Source organism: Callorhinus ursinus, unplaced genomic scaffold (assembly GCF_003265705.2).
Source record: "Callorhinus ursinus isolate GAN/ISIS: 27379988/994484 unplaced genomic scaffold, GSC_fseal_2.0 scaffold24, whole genome shotgun sequence".
Lineage (NCBI taxonomy): Eukaryota > Metazoa > Chordata > Mammalia > Carnivora > Otariidae > Callorhinus > Callorhinus ursinus.
The window spans coordinates 3064036-3090990 of NW_027397086.1; the positions used below are offsets into that span (position 1 = coordinate 3064036).

At 56.5% G+C, this 26955-nt stretch overlaps 2 long non-coding RNA genes across 6 annotated transcripts; one reads left to right on the forward strand and one right to left on the reverse strand.

The window, feature by feature from the left end:
• The first annotated feature begins 529 nt into the window (after window positions 1-529).
• LOC141374949 (uncharacterized) lies at window positions 530-5998 on the forward strand. Its single transcript, XR_012382171.1, has 3 exons — window positions 530-686; window positions 2395-2488; window positions 2875-5998. It is a non-coding gene; the product is annotated as an uncharacterized lncRNA (long non-coding RNA).
• Window positions 2407-15112, reverse strand: LOC112836459 (uncharacterized). Of its 5 annotated transcripts, none has more exons than XR_003211488.2 (4): window positions 15001-15112; window positions 14249-14731; window positions 6517-13451; window positions 2407-2546 (listed from the first exon to the last, which is right to left on the reverse strand). It is a non-coding gene; the product is annotated as an uncharacterized lncRNA (long non-coding RNA). The 5 variants fall into 5 exon arrangements; XR_012382170.1 differs by having other exon boundaries at window positions 6517-8419; window positions 9043-14731; XR_012382169.1 differs by having other exon boundaries at window positions 6517-14731.
• Window positions 15113-26955: the final 11843 nt, after the last annotated feature.

Here is a 26955-nt window from a genome sequence, read left to right on the forward strand (position 1 = left end):
AAAGAAAGGATCCGGGAGGGCTCCAGCGTGGAGCTGGGATCTTGGAACCAAGAGAACTCAGCCCAGGCTGGAACCATGGCTCAAATGCTGCTCCCTGGGTAGCTGCAGGCGGGTGACTCAACCTCTCTAGAACTCAGTGGTCGCTATCTGTGAAATGGGCATGGCAGAGCACCGGTATTAGACCTGGGATCACAGAGTCAAGATGGCAAGGGCTTCCCCTCCTCAGTGGCTCATCTGGAAACTCGTCCCTGGGATGGAGAACTCAGCCTGGTCCCCGGAACTCACTGGGCTCCATTAGCCACTATTCTTAAAAGCTCCTCCTGACCCTGGAGGCAGCACCTGCTGCCAGAGAGTTGTCATATTGTTCAATGCACCTGTCCTTTGACCTAGCGATTCCATTTTTAGAATTTATATCACAGAAACGCTCACACGGGTGACAAGGGAAGATGCACAGGAAACCCATTGCATCACTGTTGATAATAGCAGAACTTTAGAAACCACCTAGACACTCATCCAGGGAGACTGATTATATAAATGTGAAGGCGCTGCCCGATGCAAGAGCAAGAGGCCATGACAAACACCTGCCTGCTTCTTCAAGGAGTGAAAAAGAATAATAAGGCTTCCTTTGTATTTCAAGGGGGACACCTCCGTACACACCCTGCTTGCAAACTCACAGAATCCACAGGGTAAGCGTGGATGCTCCAGGAGGGAGCTGGGGGCTCAGGTTGGGGAAGGAATCATTCCAGCTTTAAACCCTTTTCTCTTTGACTCAGTTTACCTGTGAGCATGAACTCCTACTGGCCTTCATCCCACTAGGATAGTAGCAACCCACAGCCAGTTCCCTCCTCCTTGGGACCCCCCCACCCTTGTGGAGGGGGAGGCGATGCGGCCAGTGCCGGCCAGTGAATTGAGGGAGGAAGTGATGGGATGCTGTTTTCCCTGCCTCAGTGCCCCGGAGATGGAGGTACCACAAAACAGAGCCAGCCTTTCACCTGGAGGGCAACTGCCCTGGAGAACCCTTGGACTCACACCAGACTGTGCTGGATGCAAAACAAACTTTCGTTGTGTTGAGACACTTTGATATGGAGCTCATTTGTTACCGCAGCATAACCTAGCCTTGCTAACCGATACAGATTTGGAAAACCACATTCTGGTTCCAGGGATGCCAACAGACCTTCGACAAGTCCCTTGACTCCTCCAGGCCTCAATTTCCCCACATGCAGGGTGGGGCAAGGGGTCTTATTTCCACTGACCAGAGCCCGTGCTGCTCATATTCCCAAACCCCAGAGACCTGAGGAGTATTTGCCAGCGCAAAGGGCTGTTGGGCGCTGAGTGCTCACCGAACACCGGCCACTGGGAGGACCATCTCAGGGACATCATGGAATATCATGGAATCCTCAGTGATCCCAGGAGGGAGGCAACATCATTATCTGCATGGCGCCATGAGGAAAAGTGAGGCTCAGAGAGGTGAAGTCACTTGTCCAGGAACACCAGCATCTGTGACTCTTAACTGCTCCAAAGACAACCCCCATCTAGTAGTTTAATTTTTTTCTTATAAATGCAACCAAAAAAAAAGCCCACCAGTGACAACCCGAAAGAACTTAGACTAGGGATTCTTTTTATTTATTTTTTAATTTTTTTAAAGGTTTTATTTATTTATTTGACAGAGACACAGCGAGAGAGGGAACACAAGCAGGGGGAGTGGGAGAGGGAGAAGCAGGCCTCCCGCGGAGCAGGGAGCCCGACGCGGGGCTCCATCCCAGGACCCCGGGATCACAACCTGAGCCAAAACCAAGAGTCAGATGCTTAACCGACTGAGCCACCTAGGCGTCCCAGGATTTTTTCTAAATTTGCCATCTTTGAAGCGTGCAGTTCAAGAGTCATAAGTACATTCACCATCTTGTGCAGCCTTCACCCCCATCCATCTCCAGAACGCTTGTTACGTTGCTGAACTCTGTCCCCATTAAGCACTCACTTCCCACTTCCCCTCCCCCCAGGCACTGGCCCCCACCATTCTACCCTCTGACTCTCTGAATTCGCCCCTTCTAGGGGCCCAACGCACGCAGAATCGCGCCGTATTTGTCCTTTGGTGTCTGGCTTATTTCACTTAGCATTACGCCCTCCGGGTTCATCTATACCGAAGCAGGTGCCAGAACTGCCTTCCTTTTTAAGGCTGAGTGATATTCCATTACATGTGCCGACCACAGTTTGTTTACCCATTTGTCTGCGGATGGACACTCGGGTCGTCTCTCCCTTTCAGCTCTGGTGCATAACACTGCTGTGAACACGGGTGGACATATATCTGCTTGAGCCCCTGCTTTCAATTTTTTTGGGTCTGTGCCCAGAAGTGGGATTGCTGGATCGTATGCTAATTCTATTTTTAATTTCTTGAAGAAACTCCACACCGTCCTCCACAGTGGCTGCACCATCCTCCATTCCCACCATCGTGGCACGAGGTTCCAGTTTCTCCACGTCCTCATCAACCCTGGTGAGTTTCTGTGAAGTAGTATCTCATGTGCTTTTGATTTTCATTTCTCTGACAATCCCTGGGGGAATAACAATTGTTTAAATGCAAAAAAAAAAAAAAAAGAAGAATTTTTTAAATGCCACTGGTGAGTCCATGGTGGTCCAATCCTCTGGACCCGCTTCCACGGGAAGAGGAAGCAGGGGATTGGGGTGCTGCCCCATTCCTGGGGATACTGTAGCCACATCTCGAAGTCCTCAGCTCCCAAACAGGTGAGTGAGGCTCTGCTCCTGGGGATGCAGTGTGCCCCGCACCCCAGTGAACAGGCTAAGAAGGAGGCCCTACCCCCCTGGCAGGGGGACTTCAGAACTCTGCCTCTAATGTTGTAACCTCTACTTCCCCCCTGCTAGGCCTGACGGGAACTGAGCTGGGCCTTTCCAGCGCTGGCTGACTCTGTGACCTGGAGTCTCCACCCTGGCCTGGGCCACGGAGCAGAGTGGAGGAAACGCCATAGCCAGGCATGGGGCAAGGAGGGGACGGGTGTCATCTGCATGTCTCTTGGCCTTTCACGTTCAGACAGGGGCAGCTTTGGGTGTGGGATAAGAGCAGGGCCTTTGGAGCCAGACAGACTCAGTCTGGGTCCATCTCTGCCATTCACCAGCTGCGTGACCTTGCATGAGTCACTTCCCCCTTCCCCCTCCGGCCCTCACTTTCTCCTCTGGAAAATGGCTGAAATGGTGCTTGGCACACCGTAAGCACTCACTAAGGACTTTCTAGAATTGCCAGCGTCATCCTCGTTGTCACAACATCCACACGAATGGTGAGGTCATGCCTGTGTCAAACATTCCATGGCTCCCCGGTGCCGGCAGGAGAAAGTCCACCATGCTCATGGACTGGTGGGCACTGCCTGGACTGGCCCCTGCCGACATCTCCAACCTCCTCTACCCCTCACTCATCACATTCCAGTCACCTGGGCCTCCCTCCTGGCCCTCTGACCCTCAGCACTCCTTTCTGCCACAGGCCCTTTGCACGTGCTCTTCCTCCTGCCCGAAATGTGTTTCCCCCACCCAATTCCACTCCCATCCCTTCAAAAACAAACCTAAAAGACCCTGTCTCACTTCAAACATCACTTCTTCAGAGAAGTCTTCCTGGACACCCCCACCCCCATCCACTTGGGACCGCTTGCCCCACCCCCCACCCCATAGCACTTCCCACATGTGACTTGTGCAATTACTTGAGGAATGTCAGCCACCCCACAGGAGTTCCATGAGGCCAGGATCATGCTTGTTTTGTTCTTTGCTATAGTGCAAGCTCCAGCAACAGGGTTGACCCGGGTGCCCCCCAAATATCATTCAAATTGAATTATTAATTTCCAGAATCTCCCTGACTTTGGAAACTCGGATTTTTTTTCAACAAAGGCTATCCTTTCCCCACATAGCTAAATAAGCTTTAACTTTCATACCTTTGATGAGACAAATGTGAGAAAACCCTCAGCTACATCCTGTGTCCTAATTTCTCAGCTCAGAAAAATATGGTCACTGCACTCAGATCAGCTGCTCACAGTTCCTGCCGTGCGTTCTCCCAGTCCCGCCTCCAGCCACCCCTTCCTCCGAACGCAGGGGAGGCTTCGGGCTGCTCTGCGGGTCAGCCCTTGCTTGGGGATAAATGCCAACCATGAGTAATGGCGGGTCGCAGGGGGAGATGCAGATGCATTTTCAGCCCCGTCAGCAAGATCAGCGAGAGTCTCGGTGGCCCCTTGCCCGGGGTGAGGGCCTGACTCAGCTGGTCCACACACAGCAGCCCCGCAACCAGCTGGAGAGTTAGGGCACGGACCCCAAGGGGGCCACAGGGCAGGAGGCCTCGTGTTGCCAAAATCCACGCGTGCACTGACTCGTCCCTCCTCACACTTGTCTACCGTGCGGCCACTACCAGGAGCCGGGAGCTCTGGGGGAGGCTCTAGTGAAGACCCAGGTCCCACCCTCCTCTAGCAGGAGAAAGACCTCAACCTCAACAGGCCATTGCACAAACATACGAATCAGAGGCCGGGGCTCCACCCCTTTCCCCAGGCTCGCCACCCTTGCTTCTCTGGGCTTCCTCGGGCCTATGGGTGGCAGGGCTGGCTTTACAGGCTGCTTCGGAAGGCCCCCAGGGAAGGAGGTGTTCAGACACAGGCAGTGTGCATGTCCATTCAAAACGCTCTCAATGAAAGAACTTTCTTGACTCTGAGATGGAAACTAGTGCCATGTAACAATCCCTGTTGGCACCACAGTGCTGATGGTGGTTAGGGCCAGCTCAGGGAAGGGACACCCACCCTGAGGAGACCTGGAAGAAGGGCGGGGTGTCTCAGGACATAGGTGAGTTGAGGGAGGTCCGGGGTCACTGCCTGGTGGGGCTCGGTGGTGAGGCCTTGGGGGTGAATGAGGCCCACCCACAGGGAGGACAGGCCCTGGAGGAAGGAGCTTGGCCCGGGGCCTTGGGGAGGGAGAGGGAGGAGGGCAGGAAAACCTGGATTGTCCTAGTGCCCTGCTCACCCCTACTCGCACAGGGGTGGGCACACGCACAGACCCACAGAGGACTTCCCGCCCAGGATTCCCAGGCTGACCGGTCAGGCAGCAGACTCTGCCCATCCCCCCAGTGATCAAAGTCCTCAGCCAGGCAGAGCTTGGGGGGTGCTCAGCCTTTCTGGACCCTCACCCCCTCACTCCTCACGGCTGCTTGGCGCCGTGTCCTACCCCCGCATTCTGCTGCTGGGGCCGCAGAGGCTTTCTCTGGAAAGGGGAGCAGATTCGGGTAGGGATGGAGAGGCGAGAGGCCCCATTTCCCGAGAAGGGAGGCCTAAACCACGGGGAGACGGAAACCCTCAGGGAAATTGGCACCCCATCTGCTTACAGCCCAAAGACAAGAGTTCTCAGCTGCCGTCACATGGACACACACACACATGCACACTGACACACATGTGCGCAGACACACACCGTCCTCCCCTCGCACTGAGCACACACTGGCATGCAGAGGAACACCCTGACACGCTCAGAATGACACACCGACACAAGGCACCAACGCTGACATGCGCGTGCACACACACCCACGCATACGCGCGCGCACACGTAAAACTCTTGTCAGTCGGTCTGCGGTCGGCTCCAGAACAGCCCTCTCCTGAGGCGGCAGCCCCCTCTGCGAACCGCTCCTGTGTTCCCACGATCCTCCAGGCTGCCCCCCAGCTGCCACAACGCCTGAAATCCTGAGAAATTAGGAAAGATTCTTTCGAAACGCACACGTCGAATTTTAGGCTTAAACAATATTTTGAAAAATTGGGGCTCAGTTCTCAGGCTCGGTTGGAGGTGATCTTGTGTTACCAGGCAGGAGGGGGCTGGTAGGAGGGAGGCTGGGGCGGGGTTGGGGGAGTGGAGAGCAATGGGGTGGGCGGGAGGGCGGCGGCAGACTCCATGGTTGGGGGGCAAACGCCATGAAGCAAGAGATGGCTGAGGGCCGTGGGGGTCAAGGACACAGGGGTCTGAGAGTCCCAATCCCCCCCCCCACTGCATTCACTCTGCAATCCTTCCCAAAGGGCTTCTCTCCACAGAGCCTCAGTTTCCCCATCTGTACAATGGGTGCGACCTACCCCATGGGGCTAGTGCGAGAATTAAAGGACATCATACCTGTAAAGTGCTAGGCTTTGGAAGCCCCAGAAAAGAGAGTGGGGGTGGGATGGGAATACCTCGCGCCGGTGCCCCCCCCCCAACCCCGGGGAAAACCGGGCTGAAAAAAACCAGCATTTTCCTTTTCACTGCGGCTGAAGCAGCGCTTCCCCGTAGGACTGTGCCTGCTTATCAGCAGCAAAGCCGCTCTCTCCGCCAGAAGGTGACTGTGGGGGCTCCGGCTCCCCCTCCAGCCTCCAGCCCGACTCCCACGGAGGAAACGCTGAATTTTCTCCCGCGTTCAGGTTTCTCCCCCCACCAACCCCCAAACAATTTTGCATATATTTAAATCTCTGCTGTTTCCAGTCTGAGCCGCTCCCCCCCCCCCCCCCCCCGAAAGAGTGAAAAAGAAATTACAAAGCCCGTCATTTGTCTCCGTCCCCGCACCCCATCTATCAGGGCCCGAGCCCGTCGCCTGGAAGGAGGCGCGCGCCCGGACGGCCGCTTTAATGGGGCGCCGCGTGTGACTGTGCGGCCGGGCGGGCGCAGCCGGCCGGCATTTGCATACATATTAAACGGAGCAGTAAAAAATGCAGACATGCAAACCATTTGGACGGGCTCCTCGGCGCAGAGCCTGCCAGGAAATCAATCTTCTGGTTTCTTAAAGGAAACCTGCTCGGGAGGAGGTGGCGAAGCCACGCAGCCCGCAGGCCCTGGGAGGGGGCGGCCGTCATCTGTCCATCTTTCCACTGGAGCCCAGCCGGCTGTGGGGGTCCTTGCCGGCCGGGGCCTCGCTGGACCGCGGACAGGGAGCGGGGAGGGACGCGGAGCCCCCATCAGCCTGGGCGTGGGGCCTGGCTCAGCTGGCTGTGTGCCCTAGAGCAAGAGGCTTGGCCCCTCCGAGCTCCCCTCACCCTCACCCCGTGGCAGTGATCCTTTAGCACAGCGCCTCCCCACCCCCAGTGGGTGCTGAAGATTCTTCCCTCACTTTGTGACTCTGGGGCTTAAGGGACTCAGCCAAGTGGCCCAGCCCTCTATGCAGGGCCAGGTTCCCAAGCCAGGTGTGAAGATTGGCCAAGAGCACAGGCTCTGGAGGCAGGTGGCCTGAATTCAAAGTCAGGCTCCGCTCCTTCCAAGCTGTGTGACCCTGGGTGAGTACATCAACCTCTCTGTTTCCTGGGGGGGAAAATGAGGCTCAATCTATCTCCCTCTTAGGTATGTTGTTGGATTAAAGTAGGTCAGCCATTGCCTGGCATGAAGTAAGGAATCCATAAGTGATGGCAGAACAGAGTGTAGGAGGGTCCTTGGTGTTACTGGTGTGGTTTTCCAGGTTAAAATCCCTCTCTATGTCTGCATGGCCTGGCCAGTCACTCCTCTCTGGAGCCTCCTTACCTGTAAACAGGGTGTTTGATTCCCATAGGAATGTGTAGCTCACACAGATCACCTACCCCACCCTCCAGACATGTGGGGTCCCAGTACTTCCGCTGCTGTTTCCACCAGATGTGGCCAAGGCAGCGCCTCGGAGGGCTCCCGAGCCCATCATCCTCTGGCAGCTTAGGCAAAGCCCAGGGCCTGGATGGGGGGTGGGGGGACACCCTGAGCAAGCCCCAAACGGATTGAATGTCTGCGGGACCGGGCAAGGCAAGTGGCCCAGAGCCTTAGCGGAAACAGCCTGCTGCTGCCCATTTCACCCACCCTCTCCCTTAATTCCCTTAATTCCACTTTACAGAGAAGGAAACTGAGGCTCAGTAAGACGTGCCACGGCCACAAAGTTGGAAGGAGGTGGGAGCTGGGATACAAATCTGCTCTGAACGACTATAGAGGCCACCTCCCCAGACGGTCCATTGTAAATACTGTCAGTGGATGGAGCTCATTCTGGGGTGCCGGGGCTCATTCTGGGGTGCCAGGGAATGCTGCGTCTCCCAAAGAAGGCGTGTGCTTGTGGAGAAAGAAATCCGTTTTTGTGCCTGGGCGGTACCCGTGAAGGTCCTTCCTTGAAAAGGTTGGGAATAAGGAAGGAAAGCGGGCTTTCGAGAACCAGCTCAAGTTTGCCCTCCACCCGTTCACTCCACACTCCCGGAGGTGAGGAATGGAGGTGACCAGTGTCCCCAGGACAGGCTAAGCAGTGGGCAATGCCAGGGCGGTGACGGGGGTGGGGGGTGCGCCCAGGCCAGTGAAAGCCACCTTCCTTTCTGAGCCTCTAGGGCTTGAGTTGAAGAGCCAGGCCAGGGCTGGGGGGTGGGGAGTGGTCTTTGCCTTCGGTGGAGACAGTGTCCCATCTGAGTCGCACAGTGACTTCCGTGCTGTGTGGAGCTGTAGCCTGGTGCCATGGGGGAAAAAAGGCTGAATCCAGAGTGTGGTCCGGTTCAGTGGGGCCTCCCTGTGTGACCTTGGGCAAAGGCCCTGCCCTCTCTGGACCAAGGTGGCTGCGCTAACCATATTCCTTCTCTGTCTCTCCTTGGAAGCCCCTCCCTTTCGCCCCTGGCCTCCTAGCTCCCTGGGCCTCTGGCCCTCCACCTCCCTCCGCTTCTCCCGCTCCCCAGCACAGGCCGCCCCCACTGCCGGGCAGGCAGGCGGAGGAGGCCGGCAGGGCGGGAAAAGGCGGGAGGGGCCGGAGTTACAGGAACCGGCTGAGGCCCCGGCGATTGCTCAACTGGGGAGCCTGGCCCGGCCAGCCTCCACAGGCCTCCACCTCCACCAGCCCGCCCTCCCTTCTAGCTCCGCATTGCAAACATTCCTCGCCAACCTCGGTTGCTGCAGCCCTGGAAGAGGGAACTGCCGCAGACACAGCACGAGGCCGCCAGAAACACTTAACCCCTTCTGTCCTTGCAGGCAGAGCCTTGGGGCGGGAGGATGGAGCAGGGTGGCCACCGGGGTGCCCGGGCTCTGAGTGAGCTGGTCAGGTGAATCGCTGGCAGCCCTGGCTGGCCCTGGGTTACGAACCTTAATCAACAGGCTGTCTCCAGTCATGGATTCACTCAGCAGACATTTCCAGAGCTCTCCTTGGGCACTGGACCTGGGTAATCAGACAGGGAGGTCCTCACGGAGCCCACATTCTGGTATGGCGGGGAAGGGAAGGAGGGCCGTCAAATAAAGAGGAGTTTTTTTTTACATCATTACAATGATGAGTGCTACAAAGGAGAAGTACAGGGTGAGCCTGTGCATGAACTAAAGTGGCTCAATGAGGCAGGGAGGGCTTCCTGGGGGAAGTGACATTTTGGGAGCCATGAGAAGAGGAGAGGGAGTGTTCTAGGCAGAGGATGCAGCCCGCATGAGGCTCTAGAGAGAAGAGGGAGGGAGAGGTGGGCATGTTCTAGTCTGTGTGCCTGAAGGAGAGAGGGTAAAGGGGTGGAGAGCCCTCAGATGGGAGGGCTTGGCCTTCGCCAGGTTCCGGAAGGCCTTAGGGCCACTCCCAGGCTTAGATGGTCTTCGGAGGGCAGTAAGGAGCCACGGATGGGTTCTACCTGGGGAATCATCCAGCTCCAGGCCCTATGATTCCTTCGAGTGAAAAACAGAATCTTCACAGAGAGAGGGAGCTAACATGTTTTCAAGTACAAACCAAATACACTCTAAGACCAGAACACCTGAACCACGCCAAAGTGCCACCAACAGGAGACATTTCAAATGGCAGCCTGGCAGCCGGGCCTGGCACTGGATTCTCCTGGGGCCTGGGTGGCCACTCTGAGCCGTGCTGTCCCCAGGCCGGCCAGAGGCCACAGGCGCATGTTGGCTCCTCCTACCAGGGTGGTAGTTGGCCCCTTCCACGCCCCAGACACCGCTCTGCAGACAGCTGGACCTCAATAAATGCAGCAATTAGAGCGTTGAAGTTAAGAAGAGCTGAGAGATCATCAGGTCCACAGCCTCCTCACTTCCCAGGTGAAGGAACAGACCCAGGGGCAGCTTCCGTGAGAGGCAGGTGTGGCGGACCTGGGCCGGCCGTGGTGGGTATGCCCCGGGCACAGGGGCGGAGGGGCAGGCATGCCCACAACATGTGTCCGGGGAGGAGACCAGCCTGCCCGTGACCTTGGCACCACAGAGGAGACCCCCAAACCCAGGAAACCGAGAACCGTTTGGAAATGGGCAGTCACTAAACCCAGCTCATGGAGGAGTCTACTCCTCTGCTCCCATAGAGCTTGAAGGAATGAGCCAGAGGACAGAGTAAGCTGGTAGGAAACTTCTTGACCGTACTGTTTTCACTGTGGACGTGTTTTCTTTTCTTCTTTTTCCTTCTTCTTCTTTTTAATGAAGTATTACTTAGAACACTGACATACCAAGGAGATGAAAATGGAGTTGCCCTGATTGGAGAGGAAGGGGGGGTCCTTGGACTTACCCCGTGCACACCCACGTAGGCTCTGTGTCCTCCTGGCCAGCCCCAGGCTCTTCAGAATGGACCGCGGGCCAGCAGGGGAGTCCATCCCCACATTTTGGGGATGGAGAAACTGAGGCCCAGAGAGGCTGAGGCACTTGCCCGGAGTCACACAGCCCCAAGGGATGGAGCCAAAGTGCTCCCAGGTCAGTCTGACCCAAAGACCTGCCATTGGCACCTGCCACTCCAAACCCCTCCGTCAGCCCAGGCCTAGGCTGAGGGGTCAGGAACCAGTGCCCGCGTTTCGTTTCCTGAGAGTCCATGCCTGGTCTATTTGCTGGGACAACACATGTAGCCAGAGCTCCCCAGGTCCTGCTCAGCGGCTTGAGATTTCTGGGGGGGGGGGGGGAAACACACCCAGGATGCTCCCTCTGTTGAAATCATGCCCCAACAGGACAGGAAGGGGCTGGGCAGGCTCCACGCCTGCACATGCCCCAAACAGAAGGAGAGGCTGAGCTCCTTCCAGCCCAGGGGTAACCCAAACAACAGCTGATGTCTGTTTTGGGGCTCCAAGTCCACTCCTGGTCACAGAGCAAGCACCTTCCAGGCAGTGATGCTTCTATAAGCGTTCTTTGAACCTGGAGTGCCACCAGCTTTGTCAGGCTAAAGCAATCCAGAGCCCTCATGCTGGGCCAGGGATCATCTCTCGGAATCAATACAACGTGAGGGCTTCACCAGCATCACCCCATTTTGCAGAGGGGAAACTGAGGACCGTGAAGTCACTTGCCTGGGGTCGCACAGCTAATAGCAAATGAGCAGGCCTGGGATGCAGGCATCTCAGGCACCTAAGGTCCATGCTCCTCACCTCTCGGCCTCCCTGCCTCCCAGTCTAGAGATGGGACCACTTCTCACAGCAGTGAGGCTCTGGTACTCCCAAGATTCCCCTGGCTCGCCCTGACCCCACGCCTTGTTCATGTACATGAAATCAAGATTTTATCTCACCTCTTTATTATCCGTTTATCCATCCTAAGTTTACTCTCCACTCTTCTCCACATGGGTTCACCGGGGTCTCTGAACTTCCAGAAGGTAGACCTGCTTGTGTTACTATAGCCCTCATCACAAAATCATCTCATTTTAGGCACATCATAGAAAGGAGTGGCCTAACCTGGAGATAGTGGTGGCACCTACCGCTTGGGGACAAGGATTGCACAGTGCCATGATGCCCGTGACACGCCCAGCACACGGAGAGCGCTCAAGAAAGGGGGCTGGATGAATACGGATGCTGTTGTTGTGTTGGTTGGTTGATGTGCTCTTCCCCTCCCTAGATCACAGGTTAGCAGGTTCACCTGTCAGAGTTACTAACTGGCACTCAATGGTAAGACCCCGACTGTGCAAAGGAGACATGCTTCCTGGCCTTCTTGTACTGAAGTGATGGCGACTGGGCAGTCAACCTTCGAGATGGTCACCAGAAGATTCCTACCTCCTACTGTTCACACCTCCATAGGCCCTTCCCACAGCGAACAGGGCTGCCCTGTGTGACCAACAGGATGCCGCAGAAATGACCCAAGGTTCGGTCATAAAAGGCGCCATGGCTTCAGTTTTGCTCTCTGGGGTCACTCACCCTGGGGGAAGCCACCATGTTGTAAGGGCACTCAAGCAACCCTACAGGGAAGGAACTGTGGCAAGGAACTGAGCTCTCCACCTTGCCAGCCCTGTGAGTGCACCATCTGAGGAGCCCATTGTCCAGACCCGGTCAAGCTGTCAGATGACACAGCCCCCACCAACACGTTGGCAGCTACCTCAAAAGTGACCACGAGCCAGAATCATCCGGCTAACCCACTTCTCAATGCCTTACCCATAGAAACTTTGAGAATAAATGCTTATGGTCTTCGGCCCCTAAGTTTGGGGTGATTTGTTATGCAGCTGTAGGTAACTAATACAGGAACGGGGAGACTTTTTAGTTATGAGGACTTGCTTCCCGCAGTGTGCTTTATGGAGTACTGATCCCAGACTAGGCTCCGGAAAAGCACAGTCTGTGCATTGCGGGCAGACCATGACTTGAGTCTCTTATTTGAGATTCCCAGTGCTCCTTGGCATATCCCAGCAGACCCCTCTGGGCAAGGAGACCTAGCCTTCTCCTAGCCCTGCATTTCTCAGGAGTCTTTGTGGAACTCTGGCCTCAGAGCTTCAGAGCGCTCTTTGGGAAACACAGCCAAATTGTCATGACAGCAAGTTCCTTGAGTACATTAAAGGATTATGCCCAGGGTAAAAACAAAAACACCCCCAGCCTGACATTCAGAGTGTGGCCTATGATATTCTACACAAAGACATGGCGGCTGGCCCGCCATGACAGACAGCCTGTCAGGGCCCCCTTCCCAGTTGAGGGGCTGGTTTGCCCTAGTTCCCGCCAGTCTCACCAGTCTAACACTCGGTGGTACTGGTCAGGGGTGCCAGGCCAGTGTCTGGCCACGGACATCAGACCATTAGGGGACTGTTTAGGGCTTAGATTTTGGTTCCCAAATTCTGCAGCTCCAGCTCTCCTGGGTTCCGTAGCCCCCCGGCACATGCGCCCGGCTGTGCTCTCCCCACCCCTAGAGTGGGCAAGGGTCGAATCCTCAATGCCAAGGCCCGAGTTGGAGGTTTCTCAGTGGGAACGCTACCCTGGTCTTAAAACACGAACCGCGGGAAAACAGCATTTGATATAGAAAAATTCATTTTACAGGCAACTTTTTAAGAGCGAATCCACCCCCTTCAGTGAGGGAAGCTGTGCTGAGAAAACCACATTCTTTCGGGCCCCTGGGGCTGCGTGGGGGTGGGAAGAGAGATCTTTCTACATGTTAGGAGGCAGAGGGCTTTTCTTTTGTTGAAAACATAATTTTACCCTCATGTTGCATCGTCTATCCAGGCATGGACGTCCTGGGGCTCTCAGGCCTTTCTGGAGCCATCTCTCCCAGATACCGGTGGCCTGGCCTCCTCCTTGGGTTAGAGTGAAGCCCCAGCAGCTGCCTCACCTGGGAGCCCCTGCCCAGGCCTGCTGCGTCCGGATCTGCATTCGGACAAGATCCCCAGGTGATCTGGGGCATATTAAAGTTGAGGAGAGCTCAGATGCACCCCAGAACTACTATCTCCAGGTGCCCCCAGCCTGCCCGCTCCTGGGCTCCTCCCTCCCCTTCCAGGCTCCCTATCCCATCACAGATGGCTTCTCAGAAGGGCTCCAGGTGCCGTCTAGCCCTCTGCACCTGCTTTCGTCACAGATATCCAGTGACACGGTCAGGGCATGAGGGGTGGGAAGTCAGGAGACCTGAACAAGAGGTTATGGCAACAGTAAAGACACCCAGGCCTTACGGAGCACTCACAACCCAGGAGGGAGGCAGTGAGACCCAGAAACTCAGAGAGGGAAAGCCATCTACCCCAGGTCACACGGGCAAAAACCAGCAGAGTCACGATGTCTCAATAGCTTTCCAGAGCACCCTGCTGCGTGAGGACTCCCTCCATGGGGAAGTGGGAGTGGCTGTGGGATTGTCAAAGAGTTGCGCCTCCATCCTAGTTGGCTTAGCCCCACGGTTCCCAAACTGGGTTCCCTGGGGGGCCCTCAAAAGCCATCTGCGGGGGGGCTCCGTGCTGTTTACAGCTTCTTGCAATTTCCCATGGTCACCATGGCTTTACTGATGACCAGGCCACTGCGAGTTACACACACACTGTCCCGTTTCTTCACTTTGGGTGGGATTCTATCGACCCACTGCCCTCATTCAGACTCTCCGGGGTGGCGGGGGTGGGGGAGGATGATGGGATTTGAACAGGCATCCTTGTTGCACTTGATTAACCTCAAATGTGAAAGCTTACATTACTTCCCAAATGCAGTTTGCCTGTTGGACAAACATGGGCCTTGGGGCAAATAACAGCAGGCGGGACTTTTCTGGCGGGGGTGTAGAGAGGAAGAGGAATTCAGTTAGAACTTTGAGGTACCGAAGGGAGGGCAAGTGTCTCCATTTTTTTTTCAGCAGTGGCACCTGCTTTCCCATATTTTCTTTAAAATGAGGCGGGGGCCTCCCAGCCCCCTCCCAGCCCTGCTGGTGCTGGGGTGCTGGGGTGCAGGGATAAGCCCCCACGGGTGGCAGCGCTGGGCCGCCTCAGGCGGCCCCGGAAAGCAAAGGACAACGGGGCAGGGCCAACCGTGCGCACATCCCAGGTCCTCGCTGGATGCTCTTCAGGCCACGTTCTCGGCAAAAGCTGTCCTTGAGGATGATGTGCAGGCTCTTGTTTGCAGGTTTTCAGGGGAGCAGAGTGGAAATCAGCCACAGAGGAACGTGAGTTTCTTGTAGAAAGCTGCAAGATGGGGCACGGGCCTCTCAGTGCGGCTTCCCTCCACCCGGCACCTTCCTTTCCATCTTGGGCACGTGGGTCTGGGCTGGTGCTTCTCCTGCTCTTTCTAGGCTGACCCTTGCCCTCCATCCCTCCACCCCTCCCACCTCCACCCCATACCCAGAGGAGGTGTGAGGCCTTGTAGGTACTGGCCAGGAGCACTCAAAGATTGAAGACCCGGGGCTCTGAAGTCTGGTGGATGCAGAGGACTCGCAATCAACTGACAATCTCACCTTGCAGCCCGTTGCCAAGACCGGCTTCCCCCGTCTGAAGATGTCTTGGTGGTGGTGGGGACCCCAGAGCTCAGGGCCACTGAAAGGTGTCCTTCCATCTGAGACTTTGGGCACAGGATTGGGAGGGGGAGGGACACAGTGATTTCATAAAAATGATTGTCACATGTCTGAGTAAAAGAAGCTGGAGACCTTAGTTCAAGACCGCGGACGAGAACACTTCAGTGAAGGCCAAGTAAACTGGGCTTCTTTTTTTTTTTTTTTAAGGAAAAAAAAAAAGATTTTACCTATGTGTTTGAGAGAGAGAGAGAGAGAGAGAGAGAGAGAGCAAGCGGGAAGGAGGGGCAGAGGGAGAGGAAGAAGCGGGCTCCCTGCTGAGGAGGGAGCCCGATGCGGGGCTTGATCCCAGGACCCTAGGATAATGACCTGAGCCGAAGACAGCTGTCCAACCAACGGAGTCACCCAGGCGCCCCCAAACTGGGCTTCAAATACAACACGAGAGGAGTCTGTTTTGAGATGTAAAAAAATGCACCATCCGCCTCAGCCACAGCAAAGGGCCTAGAACTCTGATGTCGATGCACCAATGAGGGGGCTTTTAAAGCAAGGTCCTATGGGAGTTTTCCCAGTGGTTCTTTCTGGGATGGATCAGTTACACAGGCTTGTGTGCCCCTTGGTCCGCCAGGTGTTTTCATTGGTCTGTCCTAGGAGATGTAGCCCCTCCAAGGCAGGAACCACCTCTGGTTCATCTTTATGCCCTAAAAGCTTGGTGCCCTATGGTCAGCACTCAAAGTCCTGAGGGTGTGTCTCCCCCACCGAGCTGAGCCCCTGTTGGAAGCGGGGCTCCGTTCTATTCATTAAGAACAAAGTGCCCACATCCAAAGCCTGGCCTCTCAGTTTCTCCCAGTGGGATCTTCAACAAGTCACTTCCCCTCTCTGGGCCACCTTCTCCTCACCCAGGAAAAGGCCATCCCAGGGGTTGTGTTAGGGCAGCCTGAGCAGGTAAAGAGTTTCTTCACTTGTGCCTAGCGTGCATGACATGCCCTCAAGTGGGATATCACCATCCAGTCTTCCAAGGGCCCAGTGCAAATGCTGGGCACACAGCAGGGGCTCAGACGTGTTTGGACAGATTTTTTTTAACCAACATTTCTTAAAGCATAAGGATAAAAATTTTATGCTATTTGTGGAAATTGGGGGGGGAGGGGCAGAGGGAAAGGGAGAGAGAGAATCTTAAGCAGGCTCCACGCCCAGTGCAGAGACTGACACGCAGTTCGATCCCACAACCCCGAGATTATGACCTGAGCCGAAATCAAGAGTTCAACCTTTAACCAACTGAGCCACCCAGGTGCCCTGAAAATGTGTTTTGTTTTTGTTTTTAAAGAGAGAGCTTGACCTCCTTCTCCCCACCTGCAGCCAGGCATGAAGATTGACACACACATGTCCCCATTTTACAGATGAGGAAGCCAAGGTTCAGAGATGTCAGAAGAGGTCCAAGGTCACTCAGTGGTAGAGTCAAGCTCTTAACTATTAGCATCTGGGGTTTCTAACCCCTGGCCTCTCTGAGATGCTTGCTTAAACCCCCCAGAGCCAGGCGCCCCGTTGCAGAGATAAGCAACAGTGACCAATTGCATATATGAATTAACCTGGCCAATTATCATATAGGAAGGCCAAATCCACTTCAGAGATTTCTCTGAGTGGGAACCAATAGGACAAAGAAGGAAGGTTTGAACCAGGTCACACCCAGAAACCACCAATTCTGGAAGAGTGCAAATTCCCCAAGACCGAGCTACCTCCGGCCAACTTCTGCTTCTTAGTAAGCAAGGAAAATGTGGGGAAGGGGCAGATTCAGTTTAGAAGGCTTCTGGGTTTCAGTATGAGACTTGAGAACAGTTGGTGGAGGGTGGGGGGAGGGAGGATCCATGCTCTGTAGCTTTCCCGAGGGGTCTCTCAAGCAGCTGGGTGAGCTGGTGAGGAGAATCTGGGCTCTCAAGCCACAGAAACGCGGGGGTCCCTCCTGGCAAGCTCTGGGACCTCCCTGACCTTCAGTCTCTTCATCTGAAATGAGTCCAGCAAAGCTTTGCTGTCCCACTGCATCTTGTGGAGCTAGTCTGGGTACTGGGGTCTCGGCAATATATGTCCACTGAACAGGTGCCGAGCACTCAGTCTGTGAAAGCTGCTCCGGTCGCTGGGGTTGCTGTTATAATCCCTGTAACCCGAATAAAACCGGGCAGCCTCGGGGCCCAGTCTCATCACCGCGGGGGGATTGGGGGGAGGGCTTCAAAAGAAACACCACTCTGACATTCCCAATCATTGGAAAGCAGTTTAAATGCTCCTGATCTCTCACAGAGACCCCAAAGGGGAATTCCTAGGCACACCACCCACAAAAGCATCCTCAAGACTCTCTGCTCCAATAACCTCAGTTTCCTCATCTGCAAAATGTAAACAACAACAGTTCTGCCTTCAAGGAGTCCTCGTGGGTGCTCCGCGAGATACACCTTGAAGTGTCTCAGATGCGCAGACACAGCCAGGCTGGGAAGTATGAGTGCGAACCATGACGGTCTCCTTCTCTTGCCCTCTGCATCCCACCCCAGTTAGGAGCTCTGGGCAGGGTCCCCTGCCAGGGAGTCTGGGCTGCCCAGGCCCTAGCACCCAGGCAGCTCCACCCACTGCCGCACGGAGCTCAGGAAAAGGACCCATGCTGTGCAGGCAAACTCTGAGGAAGAGGCAGCAAGGGCCAGGGCCCCGACATTAAGGTGGCATTCCCCTTCCCCTCCCGCCTGCGCAGAGGCAGCATCCCCTGGGTGTCATCTCAAAATGTCAGTGCTCAGAGGTCCAGGCCAGGGGTTCCCCAGGCACCCGGGGCCTGCTGAGACAGGAGAGAAAGATGGCTCCCCGCCGACTGAGGCCACTGATTGCCCTAAGCTTGGGCAGTGTGGCCCAAGGTGGCTGCCATGGCCACAGGGTAGGCCCCACATCAGGGACCTGTATGTCTCACTTCCCGAGGGGCCCCGAGCATTGGGTGAGACCCCCAGGTACGGTGCAAGAGGACCAGCCAGAGCGTCAGGGACGGCTTCCCAGAGGAAAGGCACAGAAGGGAAGTGTTGGAGAGGAAGGAAGGGAGTTCCAAGTGAGGCCCTGGAGGGAGAAAGTGGTGGGTTCCAGGAACAGAAAGAAGCTCTCTCCTACCATCACCTCCAATGTCACCTCCACTCTCACCTCTGCCAGCCCATTTGGAGCACCATGCCCCCTTGGGAGGTCAGGGGACCAGAGCTCTTACTCTCAATTCACAGATGGGGAGACCAGTCCTAAGAGAGAAAGGTACCAACCCCGGCTGGGACTAGAGCCTGTGTCTCCTGGCTCCCAGCTCAGGCGAGAATCAAGATGCAAGCCTGGGCCCCACGCACCCCTGGATCTGCCACGGGGTCAGTGGGCCTGCTACCATCACCCCCATTTTACTGGTGAAGAAACTGAGGCTTAGGGACACATCCCAACATCCCTCTAGTCCTGCCGTCTTCGTCTATCTCCGGGGAGCTAGGACAAGCCGGCGGTGCCCAGATGCCCTCCCCAGGTGGGGCAGGAAACGGCCCGGAGCGGGTGACTCGGGGTGAGGATGGAGGGAGCCCCCCATGGGTTGCAGAAACCAACACCAAGCCTGGGAAAGGCTGAGGAATGTGGGTGGGGATCGGGTGGGCCTCCACAGGGGACCAGTCTGAGAGGGGCCCAGGGCCCTAGGCAGCCACCTCACTCAGTCCCGGGTGAGCCCGGCTTCCCGAAAGACACCACCCACAGCTGGGCGGGGAGAAGGACCACTGCCTCCAGGCCGCCCAATCGGATGCACTCCCAGTCTGATGGAGGAGGCAGCCAGGGCGGAGGGCTCCCGGGGCCTTCCCGGAGGAGCCCCCGGGACCTCCCCCGGACTCGGCGGCCCCCCGCCCCCTCGCCCCCCCCCACCCCCAGCCTCATTAGCACCGACGCCCGTCGTCCTCCCCTCGGCTTCCGGTGGCTCCAGAATGTAAAGGTTAAATCCTAACCTCATCTCAGCAGTTTCTCCCGGCTTTGCCTACCCAGCGCCAGTTGCTGGTAATTATATGCATCTCCGAGCAGCCAATCAGCTGTCAGACTGACAGATACTGATCTTTTCGTTTTATTTTTAGCTCTGTGCTTCCCCCTCTAGTTGCAAAAAAAAATTCTGTTTGTTCTGTGTGCGGCTGCCTGGCTCCCAGCTCTGCAGCCGGCTCTCATCTCCGCCAGCCGGGCGGGAGCAGGAAGCCGCAGGGGCTGGAGCCTCCTGTCCTTCCAGAAATGAAGGAACAAAACAGACCGGCTGCCCCCCAGCTGCGGACCCCGGGCCGCGATGGGGAAGGGAGGAGGCCGGGTGCTGCGCGCAGAGGCGCCCTCGGAGGCTGAGGGAGCCTGAGAGGCGCTGCGCTTGGCTTGTGGCCTTGCACGGGAGGAAAGCAAGTCCTTACCTGCAGGCTGGGGGCTAACAGAGAGAGGCAGACACAGAGCTAGACTGAGAAAGGGAAAGAGAGGGCAGCGGAAGGGAAAAGACAAGTTCTCACCCCCTGGAAATACTCTCCCCTCCAGAACTGAACAGAAGGGGGCAGGAATGGCTGCCGGCCTGCGAGCACTGGAATGGGAGTCAAGAGGTGGCTTTCCAGCCAGGCCTGCAGGGCCCAGGCAGGGGGTAGGAGTGGGGGTACCTGGGCCACCTCTCCCAGGCCTGGGTGCCTCATTTGCCTCCTGAAGGGCAAGTGAAGTGCTCCGCAGAGTCTATTTGTGGGTCATTCTGAAAGGTTCTGTGGACTCCCCTGGGGGCACCAGGAAGCTGGCGAGTGTAGGCCAGCCGGCAAGGAGGCCCCTGTTCACATGAGGTCTCTGGAAGGAGAGAAGGAATCTGAGGGTCAGGCAAGCTCTTAGGTCCCAGAGTCACCCAGGCTTTAGTCAAGGGCCTTGATCCAGGAGAGTGTCAGGGGGCTCCTCTTCTTCCCCATAGTTAGCCTCCGGCTGCGTGACCCAGGGGCCAGGGGGCCCGGCCAGGATCACCTCTGCTCTGATTGGCCTGTGGGGAGGGGAGGCAGTGTAGCCTAATGGTTTGGGCTTTGGGGCACAATCACTCAAGTGCAAGCCCCAGGGCTCCCCGTTTACCAGCTCTGTGAGCCTGAGTGAATGCCCCAAGCTCTCTGGGCCCCAGCATCCCCATCGGGAAAGGGGGCCCCAGGGCCACCCCCCACTTCACAGGATTGCTCTGCGGGTTGAGGGCACATCATATGGATACTCACGGCCCTAGCATCCTTGTGAACAGGTATCATTAGCGTCTCTGTTGTGCGGATGGGGAAACTGAGGTTCATGTGACTCATAATTGGCAGAACTGGGACTAGAATCCGCCCCCCCCCAACCTTGGCTTCCTTTTCTCTGACACCACAGATGGTGTGCTGAGAAAAAAGAGAAAGGAGAGCGGGAGAAGGGAATTAGGAGCCCGAGAGAGATGGAGGGGAGGCAGCGGCACCGTGATCAATTACTTGGGCTATAAATTTCTGCTGTTTTGCAAAGTGAGCACACAACCTCGGAGAAGCAGCGCTCGCTGGGTCTGCTCACGAGAAACGGAACAGCCAAGCCCACGGCAGACGCTTCCGATGGTGGGAGCCAGAGAGGGAGAGGGGCTGAGCTCCAGGGTGGGGTCCAGCTGGCTGGTGGCGTTGGCAGAGGACAAGGACCCATGGAGAGGAGAAAGGGGGGGAGGGGCAGAGCGGAACCAGAGCACCGGGCGAGCGTGGGAGCTGCCCCCGGGGGTCCCCTTGAGGCAGGGGGTGGGGGGGTCACCTTCTTCGTCTCTTCCCAACTTCGCGCCCCCCATCCCCACCCCGGCTGGGCAGCCCTGGCCACCAAAACACACCTGCCTGGCCAGCCCCCTAACACTGCTTTCTTTGCTGATTCCTGGGGCTGCTGGGACAGCGGCTCACCGAACTTCAACTTCGTCATCTGTAAAATGGAGACAGTGTGGCATTTGTCCTGTTCCTGGGAGGGAGGGATCAGGGTGGTCTGGGATGTCGATGGCTTAGCCTGGGACCTGACGCATACACAGCAAGTCGAGTTAATGCTGCTGTTACTAGAAGGACAACCAAGGGCTTAGGTGGTTTGGAGGCCCCCTGAAGTATTGAGAAGGTGGAGCCAGTCGTCCCTCTGAGGAACGGGGTGGAAAGCGTTGCCCACGGTGGGGATGTGACGGGCCCTGACCTGTCCCTCCGTCTCCCAGCATGTAGGGGCCAAGGGCGGGGGCTGGGGTGCACTTTGTGCTTGGGAAATGGGCCCAGATTCCCAGCCTCCACCTTCCTGGAGCCTTGCTGAGTCCATTTAGGAAATGAGACATAGGCAGAGTCCAGCCAACCCCTCTGGAATCCAGGTGCTCCAGGAAAATGGGATTCCGGGAACAAGCTCTCCGGTCTTCCACACTGTGGACTTGCAAAGACCGCAGCATTTCAGAAGCACCCCCTGCGTGCTCGTCTTCTGCTGTAGGCATGAGGAAATTTAGCAGCGAAGCCTCTGGGCCCTGCCTTCAAAGAGTCAGTTTTCAGGGAGAAAAACAGATACAGCAGACCCTGAACCCTAGTCTTTAGACCCCAGACAATGGCCAAAGTAATGGGAGGCCATGGATGGAACAAGAAGACCACAGACTACAGACACGATGAAATGAGCAAGGGTAGGGTGGAGGGCCTGAGGGCAAGGGGTAAAGCCCACACAGGTGGTAAATCAGGGTCCTGATTTCAGGGGGGCACTGGGCACAGGACCAGGGCTCCATACTCTCCAGCCTCGGGGATTCCAGGCTGAAGGTGGTGGAGAAGCTTGCTGTTTTCAAGGAAACCTAAGATGGATGCCTTTAAAATGAAGAGAAGATCCTCTGGATGAACATAATAAAAATGTTGTATCAGTCAGGATGGGCTAACAGATATAACAAACAGCCCCCAAATAGTAAGAGTTTTTTCTTGCTCACATTAGTCTGCCGCGAGCTGGTGCAGGGTGGGGGGCTGGGGGTTCTGCTCACTCAGGCGCCCAGGCTCCTTCATCTCCTGTGTCATCATTTTCTAGGGCCTTGTCCTCCTCTGCAATAATCTCGTGGAAGGGGAAAGAGAGTGTGGAGGATGGCAAAGGAAGAATTGTATGGCCCCGGGCGATGGGGGCATCACTTCAACTCAATGCTATTGGCCAGAGCTTAGTCATGTGGCCACAACGAACTGAAAGGGAGGCTGGGAAATGTAGTCCAGCTGCATGCCCAAGAGGTAAAGAATGAAGCAGGATTAAAAAAAATTTTTTTTAAAGATTTTATTTATTTATTTGACAGAGAGGGACACAGCGAGAGAGGGAACACAAGCAGGGGGAGCGAGAGAGGGAGAAGCAGGCTTCCCGCGGAGCGGGGAGCCCGATGCGGGGCTCGATCCCAGGACCCGGGGATCACGACCTGAGCCGAAGGCAGACGCTTAACGACTGAGCCACCCAGGTGCCCTGAAGCAGGATTTAGTGAAAACAAAGTGATCTGTACCACAAATGTTATCCTGTTTAGGTGGATGACGGGTGCTCACAAAGCACCTCGTTGTAGGGCTCGGCCCCTGACTTGTGTGCCAAAGCTGGTCATTTGTCCTATAAATCCAGACGCTGCTCTCCTAAGGGTCAGGCCAGTCTTTTGAAGGCTGTTCCTCAGGAAACTGTGCATTAAAACCTGTGTGTGTGTGTGTGTGTGTGTGTGTGTGTGTGTGTGTGTGTGTGAGAGAGAGAGAGAGAGAGAGAGACAGAGAGAGAGACAGAGAGAGATGGAGACAGAGACAGAGGGAGAGAGAGAAAGAGAAGGAGAGAAGAGACATGGATGGAGAGTTTTCTGGTTTAAGGAAGCATCCAGAGCTTTCACCAGATTCTCAAAAATTTGAGGCAGAATGGTTTAAAGAGAGACAGACCACTCTGGTATTAAAGCAGCAGCTTAGCTCTGCAGAGCTGACTGTGTTTGGGACTTAGCAGGGCCTCAGTACCAGGTGCATTGATCCTTCTGCACCCCCTACACACACACACACACACACACACACACAGTAGGAGGAAGAACAAGGATTCTCCAGCCAGCATCTCCCCTCCCCCAAGCATGCCCCAGAGACCCCAGGGCCACGGCAGAGAAGGCCTCAGCTGAGCCATGACAGTGGCAGTGGCGCTCCCAGTCAGCTGCAGTGGCCAGACCAGCCATGGGGTCATGGGATGTCAGCACTGAGACAGGCAGGTGGAGGGACTAAGGCTCAGAGAGGGGACATCTGGCTCAGGGTCACACAGTGAGTTGGGGCAGAGCCCTTCAATTCCAGTCAGTCAGGTTTCTGTGATCGTAAGCCACAGCATTGGGCTGTTCACCTTGAGCGGAGAAGGGCTCCGTTGCCAGATTGAGGAAGAGCTCAGAAGGGAAGGAGATGCAGGAGAGGCAAGCAGACCCCAGTGAGGACACACGATCGTGGGCATCTTGGGGAGCGGGGGGGACTCGGTGACCACCCTCAGGGACTGGCCATCAGGATGAGGAATGAGTCCCTCGTCCTCAGGGAAGGAGGGCTAACGACCTAGCCAGGGCTGCAGACCCGCCCCTTGGCAGGGAAGGACAGGGGCATCTGGACTGACAGCCCACTCCCCAGGCTGCGCACATGAGGGGAATTCCCCGTGAGGCAACTGGGGGGCTTTTGCCAGAAAGAGGGGCGTGGGTCCTGGGCCGGCCAAAACAGCAGATGTCCGCTCCGGCCTCCCGAGCCAGGATTGTGCAATCGAAACAAAACAATCACGGGGCTGGTTTCCTGCAGCCCAGAGCTGCGACCTAAGCGGGGAATCCAGCCCAGAGCATGGCTGCAGGGCCCGCTAAACCCAAGCACCCAGCGGACTGGTGTTCCGGGCTCTGCTCGCTGCCCCAGGAGGCTGGTGGCTCCCTGAGGGCAGCGAGGCGAGCTGCTTGCTCCACGCCAGGCTGGGCTCACATGGGGCTTGCCCAGGCTGGTGAAGGGACATTTCACAAGCAAGGGACGTGCAGCGGGAGGAGGAGCTGGGGCCAAGGGCTGAGGGTCCAGGTGAGAATTCACTGCAGGAGAGCTGGGAGGGCTGCCAACCTCACCCCACCCCGGCAGAAGGAGCTAGAAACCGCAGACAGAGGAGGGATGGTGTGATGTCAGGATCAACACAGCAGTCCCCAGTTCCTCAATCAAACGCTCATCTCTGTGTCGCCCGGAAGGTTCCATGTAGATGTGATTACAGCCCATAATCGGTTGCCCTGAAGTGAGGGAGGTTGTTCCGGAGATTCTGGGTGGGCCCGCCTCCATCACTTGGAAGACCAGGGCAGAGCTGAGCCTCCACTCACGGGGAAGGAGTTCTGCCTGCGGGAGCTCAGCAGCGGCAGCCCAGGCACCCCGGCCCCCCCCGGCCCCCCCCAGCCCCGCCTTCTCTTCAGGTTCCCCCACTTGTCCGCCACCCCCCCGGCTGCATAGCCAGCGCCCGGCAATCAGTCTCTTCACGCAGATCTGTGGTTCTGTTTCTCCCACTGAAGGCTGACTAAGGCCGATGGGGAGGGCAGGGTGCAGGGCTGTGAGGGGCGATTCCCAGGCCAATCTCTGGATAGGGGAGGGGACCCTCACCCCTACAGATAAGCACTGATGGGGTCGTGTCCCTAATGTCGCTGAGGAGCAAGGAAGTGCCCCCTGTAGGGGCCACACAGCCCCTTGGGGTCGGCGTTCAGAAAGGTGGCTCAGTTCTGGTGCTGCTGGGACAGCCCTGTCCCCGTCTCCCCTGCCCCCCACCCCCCACCCCCTTGACCCCTGTCCTCTTGTGCGGCAGACATATCACTGAGCTCTGGGCTGCAGAAGTCTGACACTGATTTCTCAGACTTCCAGAACCTGGAGCGCAGGGAGGAGGCACCGTCCCCTAGGAAATGAAGAGATGGGCCCAGATCACTGGTCTGGGGGCTCAGATGGTCACTGGGGTTAATGCTCTGTTTGGCATACCCTCCCTCAGGCAGGGTGGGGATGCAGGAGGAGAGGAGAGAAGGGGAGTCGCCCCTGACTTGAACCACAGGCCTGTGGGCATCCGAGCCACACCCGCGGCTGGGCAGGACATTTATTCACTGATGAAACATGAATATGGAGCCCATCACTCCAGGCTCTGGCCCTAGCCCCCGTGGTCGTTCTTTTCATCCTCACCAGCTCCCTGAGAGGTGGAGGAGCTGTTATCTCCATCATGCCCATTTTACAGAAGGGGCGACTGAGGCAAAGGGAGGTTGACTTCTTACCCAAGGTCCCACAGCAAGCTCTCTTGCCCTCGAGCCCAGCCCCACTCTCTGATCCTGAGACCCGGCCCCACTCTCCTTTGTCTCCAGGCCTCTGGATAAACTCCCCAGGAGGCCTTCCCTCCCCTGGCACCGGCTGAAAACACTGAGTCAGGAGGATTCTGTCTGACTCCCATGACAGCACGTGCCCGGCCCTGTCCCCTTCTCTTTCATCACGATGTTGGTTTGGTCTTTTGGGCTCCCGCCCCCCATTGTCCAAGCAATAAACACTCAGATGGAGGGCTTCGAGGCCCCACACCGTGGTGTAATTGATCTGTCCTACGTCTGCAGGCCCCCTCCAGACCGACATACAGGGTCTATGTCATACTCGTGGCTGCTTCTGGGGGGTGGGGGTCCAGCCCAGAGCGAGGGCGGGGAGTGCCTCTGCCACCCACCAGGGCTTTGCAAATCTTGGGTTGGTTTGTTAACCTCGTGCCTGGTGACATCCAACATAGTGGTCATCTGGGGCGTCTGCTGTGTGCCAGGACCAGGCTGAGTGCCCGGCGCCCTTCGTCCTCCCAGCCTTCGGACATGCTGTGGTGCCCACCCCTACTCTTCCGATGGGGAAACTCAGAGGCTCAGAGAGGCTGGGCCATTTGTCCAGGGTCTCGTGTCTGTGGCTCAGCACTGGAGCTTCTCAGCAGCCCCTGCCTCCCACAGAGAGGCATCCAGGGCCCCCCGTTAGTTACCTACCACCAGGCTTAGTGCAGACATGTTCTGCCCAAGACCTCACAGTGCTTAGACAGAAACAAGAGGCTGCATTGAGCAACATCCACTCGCTACGTTAAACAGCAACAGGTGAGAGCCCCTGACGCTTAATGCACAGGGCTGAGGCTGAAAAGCATTTTTACCTTAACTGTGCTTCCAGAGGTTCTCATCCACCTGGTTTGCCTAAAGCCAGGGAAGCAGGGATTAACTGAGTCTGGGCGGTTTCCATGGAGTCCAGATGGTGCAAAAACGACATTTAGCCTCTCCTGGGGCAGGTGGGGGGCGGGGATCGCACCATGGGCTGGGGAGGGAGTCACCCGATCCCCCGAGAAGACACCTGGGAGATCACCCCACTGCCGACCACCAGCATCAACAAGAAGATGTCTGGGTCCATGGACAATCCCAGCAAGTGACACAGGGGCCATTGGACACCATTCACATTTTCTGACACTTCCCCTTGCCCCAAAGAACACGTTTTTCCTAGCACTCTGGCCCCTGCCCTTCCCAGGCTTGGCTGCAGCAGCTCTGCCCAGCACCCTGTTTCCCAAGTCCTGTCTGGGACCAGGAGACACCAAGGAGACAGAATGTCACTGTCAAGCAAGGAATCCCAATACAGTGATTCATCCATCCATCCATCCATCGATTCATTCATTCCATGTATTCACAGCAAAACCCTTAATCGTTAGATCCTTTCTCGTCAGCACCTAGAGGGTTGGGAGCAGTCATCTGTCTCTCCCCCCAAATCCCCCATCACTCACCTTCCATACCCCCGGTTCCCTGGTGCTGGGCTGAATGGATGACATGAATCGCAAGAAATGACACCTTCTCTGGGCACCAGACTTGATTAGACAGTTCCTTCAGTAACAATAAGGAGCTGGTACAGAGCTCCTTACATGGGCTCAGGACGCCATACGTTATCCCATTTACAT